We start from the raw sequence: 5644 nt of genomic DNA, 5'->3' as shown, positions 1-5644 counted from the left end.
AAGAAGGTTCTTCAGATTATAAAAAGGTAAGAAAGAGATGGTTCTTTAAAGAACCTTTGACTAAATGGTTCTTTGTGGAACCAAAAATGGTTCTTCTATGGCATCGCTTGAAGAACCTTTTGAAGCACCTTTATTTTTAAGAGTGTAACAGTCTGTAATGAACATTTTTAGACTTGTTTGTATACACATTTATACACTATTTAAGTGAAGAACTTTGACCTCTGAAAACTCAAGCAGAGGAATACATTAAATTGTGTTTTTTTATCTGTTGTACTTTCCCACTGTGAGTTTTGACATTAGCTTTGCCACCCTCTTTACTAAAAAGAATACCTTTCAGGTACATCTCATCTGCATCTGTCATGAAGAATGCTGATTTGGCATCAAAGCGGGTCTTCTGAACCTCGATTCGCTCTCTTTCTGGCTGCCAAAGATAAATGGCCGCCGAGCCGAAACACTCCACTTCACCATCTCCCATGATTATACTTCTCTGTTAAAGGGGTCATATGATGCGATTTCAAGTTTTCCTTTCTCTTTGGAGTGTTACAAGCTGATTGTGCATAGATAAGATCCCTGAAGTTACAAAGACTAAAGTCTCAAAACCTACAGTATTTGAAAAATAATGTGTTTTTGAACATTAAAGCATGTCAACATATTCTGTTACACAAATACACAAAATAATGATTTAAAAAAAAAAGCATCATATGACCCCTTTAAAAAATGTTAAAAGGTACACATTTTTTTGTGTCAAACTTACTTAAGTTATAAAAACAATGTGTTCCACTATTAATTAACTATTAGCATTAACATAGTATTTTCATTAAAGATGCAGTATATCATTATGTGTACGTCCAAGCTGCTCACCTTTTTGTTTTCAAGGCCAGAAAGGTTTCTGCTAGGTTCTGTTAAATAAATACATGGACACAGATTATTTATTGGAAATTGTTTTCTGTTAATATATAATCTCATGTATTCCCTTTTTCTTTTAATGATATCAAACATTCCTATTAATGTCAACCAAATGTAACAGTAAACAAAATTTGTTAATTTAAATGATCAATTTAAATGAAATTAATAATTTTGGCCCAGCAGAGTCTTGACTCACCTTCTAGTGGTTGGCAGTCCCTGAGGTCCAAGATATCTCTTTTTATATAGACTCAAGATGTTGTCTCAGCAATGCAGCCACTGTATTTGGTTATAATGGGCTGGGTTTTACTTTCTATTTATGATGAATGTGTTCTGTTCTGTTTTTATGCTAGTATACAGTTACACACCCTCATAGAGTGATTGATAAGAGAAGTCAATGTAATGTCTTTGCATTTAAATAATTTTACTTCACACAAGATGAAAATGTGTATACTGTAAACCTCATTTTTACTTAAACAGGACAAAACATTTTTTATTTAAACAGGACAATGTGTTTTTTTTCACAACTTAAACCATGGAGTGTAAAACATATTCAGCAATACAAAGCAGGAAAGAGAAGGTTAAAAAGGACCAATGATCAATAACAATACAAAAAATTTCATTTGCCCTCATATTTTGTTTTCTTCAACAGAAAATTGTTGGTAGTTTATTTCGTTGTTCCCAAAATTTCTCTTTCTGCACCTATTTTCTGAACTGAAAATATACTTTTAAGTATGTTTTACCCTATGGATTGGAATTCTCTCTAAATGAAATTAAAGCTATAATTTGTGTCTTTTAAAACATTTTTTTTTTAAATATCATTTGAGAATTGGAGGATGAGTCAATAATATGTAAATTATTGTGTATATGTGTATAAATTGGCCAGGACACTCATGTAAACGCGATTTTTAATCTCGGAGAGGTCTTTCCTCATTAAATAAATAAATAAAATAAGTAAAATTAGACAAATATATCCAAGATGATTCCCCTTGTCTAAAGTTCAAACAGAGGGCTTACTCAAGAAACCCAAGAAGCCAGCAGACCTTATAAGCTCTGGAAAATGTCTTACCCTTTACAGCTGTTTGCTTGATCTTGCTTAAGGTTAATATACATATAAATATAGATCAAGGTTGTGGCAATTTGTCTTCTGCTGTATCTGAAGCAGTGATGGCAAAGAGATCGTGTGAGATCCAGTGAGATGTGTGTTTTGCTTTTTGTTTTGTCTTGAGGAACTGTAGAGTATATTCCCATTCAGCATAATGCATCCTACCTTAGTGTGTGAATAGAAACACTGAATGAGTCTTTACACTCTCAACTATCCAAACGCTGAACACACTGTACATACTTCTGAAGGCACCTCAGAGTGGAGCGGTTTTTGAAGTCTGCCTCAAATGTGCAGATCATTGTAAGTGCATGCTGGATTATTGTTGAACTGCTTTCTCAACACTAGAGGTCAGTGGCTTTTTTGGAATCATTTATCATTCATAAATCAAGGAAACAAAATGTCTCCAACTCAGAAATAGGATTTATAAATAATTACATTTTGGTTCTGAATAAAAGATACATTCATAATTCAAATTAAACCAAAGACAAAAAGTATTTGACAAGTGCATAATAATAGGTAATAGAAAATCATTAAAATGATAAGTATTATAAATATTATGTATACATTGGCATGCAAATTAGCACAGTACAATGATACAAATACTCAATGTGAGTTTATGTGGTACTGAAAAATTTTTTGAAACTAAAACTAAAAATAAATGAATAAATAAAATGACAAAGAAACATCACTCGTGTTTTCATCTGTGTGAATTATTTTCAGCACTGCTGTTGTAATTCTGCTCATTGATGGTCTGAATAGTTGGACGAAGCCAAAGCATTTTCAAATGAAGTTCTAGGGTGACATTTACAGATATGAGAAATAAGAAATGTTTTTCTTAAGGACTATAGAGAGCAAGATCTGAACTTAAAACTCCTAAACATAATAACCCTTGCTGTGTACGGACCTGATCGTCTAAATGTATTTAAGTTTTATTTAAGCAACAGAAAAGATCATGTATAATACAGGACTTTAAAAGGTTACGAAATAGCAACAGTTAATAAGCTAATCTGTCTTCAGTTCCTAATTCAGAATGATGGAGTAACTCAATGGAATAATTGCGTGCAATAAATATTGGCAATAGACAAATGGGACAAGTCAGGAAGATTATTTACAAAGCAGTCTTTTGTGGTAGAAGTGATGGTTCCAACAAATTTGAAACGAGACAAATCTACAGTTTTAGCTAAATGGAGTATACACAAGACTAGATAATGATCTGAGATATCATCGCTCTGCTGCAGAATTTCAACGTCATTAACATCAATTCCATTTGATAATATTAAATCTAAAGTATGTTAACAGCAATGAATGGGTCCTGACACGTTTTCTAACTCCAATAGAGTTTAGAATGTCTATGAATGTTAATTCCATTGCATATTTAACATTATCTACATGAATATTAAAATTGCCAACAATTAAGACTTTATCTGCAGTAGCACTGTCTCAGAAAATCAGAAAATTCTTTGATAAAGTCTGTATGGTGCCCTGGTGGCCTGTTTACAGTAGCCAGTAAACATGTCAAAAGGGTTTTATCATTATCACTTATTACACTAGATGATTTTATACAAAGCACCATTACTTCGAACAAATTATACTTGAAACTAGACTTCTGAGAAACACTTAAAATATTACTATAAATTGTAGTAACACTTCCCCCTTTAACTTTTGGACGCAGCTCATGTTTATAACCGTAATCTTGGCGAGTAGACTCATTTAAAATAATGTAATCATCTGGGGCCTCACTTATAAAATGTTCGTATGCATAGATTTGATCTTAGAGTGTGCATACGCTAAAATCCACGGCAACGTTCATATTTATAAAAACGGTCTTTGATGTGGAAAAGTACTTACCACCACATCAGGGTCTGAGCAGGCATACGCACTTCTCCTTGTGGCAAACAGTGTTTAAACAGTGGACAAGTTACTCTGAAAATGTAATTAAATTACTGATTACTCTTTTTAAAAGTAACCACGTTACTGTTCTGATTACTTTATTTCAAAAGTAATTAGTAATTAGTTACATTACTAGTTACGTTACTTTTTTCTCCATTAAATTTATGAAATCCCAGCATACATGCTCCCGACAAATATTTGTTATTGAAGCATCAACATTCACAGAACACTTTTATTGTAACTAAAGCAAGTGGCTGCTGCGTGCATGGTTTGGTATGACAGAATGCCAGCAAAGAGCGCTGCATTTATAATCTCTAAAAGACATCTCAGTTCATCATTATAATATATCACAAATCTCTGTTATAACACAATAAATATATGCATAATGAATCTTTCATAATGTCTACAATTCGTGTGTTATAATGAGAGGATTCGTGAGCACGCAAATTTCAGTACTGCATTGCTCAACGCTGCAAACACGTGTTACTGTCACGAATCTGAAGGGAGGACTCAAATGCAGAGTGAGTGTTAACAGATTTATTGAGATGGACTTGCAGACAAGACGAGAGATGGTGAGGAGAGGGGTGAACACAGTCCAAACGCTAGGCAGGGAAAGACTTGGAAGACAGGCATGCCTGGGTGATCGGCCACAGAGTCCAGTCCAGGATGGCAGACTGCCAGAGAGCAGTGAGGCAGCGAAGTAGGAGGCCGGAGGTAAGTAGTGGTGGCCTGACACTCCTCACCACTCCACAGCCACTCCACACTCGGGATGTATCAGGCCCTGCACAGGCCTAGCAGTGTGGCAGACCCGGGGAGATGACCAGTAGCTCAGCCTGCAAGTCAGAACAGGACAGGACTAGACTGGGGACTGACAAGAAACTTAATACAAACACAACAAACAATCTGGCGGGGAGAATTCAGGAACACGACGAATAGGAGTGATAGCAAACACGCAAGTTGAAACAATGAACTGACAATAAAAGAGAGGAAGGGAGCACAATATAAATGGGCAGAAAACAGGAGGAACAGGTGACAACACTCAGACAAACGAGGAGTGAACAAGGGGGCGTGGCAACGGGAAACAAGGAGGCAGAATGAAAGAAGCACATGGCAGACAACAACAAAGACAGAGCCATGTGCTCACACACACAACGCAAATAAGGAAACATGAAACAGAGACAAGACAGATAGGGAAGGATCCTGACAGTACCCTCCCCCCAATAGACGCCTCCAGGTGTCCACACTGGGCAAAGAGGACCAAGGAGGTACTAACAGGAGGTGCCTCTAGATGCAGGAACTGGCCTAACTGGTCTGGGCATCTAGCTGGGCATAGAGACAGGGGCAGTCTTGGGAGCGTTCCTTTGAACTGTGGAGATGTCCGCCTTAGCTTCACGGACGGACACAGGACATGACTCTAGAATGCCCTTGGGGGCTGGTACCTTCCCTGGGCTGAACTCAGGGGCGGGATTTGACACGGCGACTGCTCTCTCAGGAGCGGACTCTGGAGGCTTCTGGGACTGGAGCTGACACAGGGGCGGGCTCTGGGGCTGGAGCTGACACTGGGGTGGGCTCTGGGGCTGGAGCCGACACTGGGGCAGGCTCTGGGGCTGGAGCCAACAATGGGGCGGGCTCTGGGGCTGGAGCCGACACTGGGGTGAGCTCTGGGGCTGGAGCCGACACTAGGCTAAACTCGGGGACTGGAGACCTCTCTGGGCTAAACTCGGGGACTGGAACCCTCTCTGGGCT

Source organism: Sinocyclocheilus grahami, unplaced genomic scaffold, assembly GCF_001515645.1.
Source record: "Sinocyclocheilus grahami isolate Dianchi unplaced genomic scaffold, SAMN03320097.WGS_v1.1 scaffold2322.1, whole genome shotgun sequence".
Taxonomy (NCBI): Eukaryota; Metazoa; Chordata; class Actinopteri; order Cypriniformes; family Cyprinidae; genus Sinocyclocheilus; species Sinocyclocheilus grahami.
Note: the sequence above shows the minus strand (reverse complement) of the source record.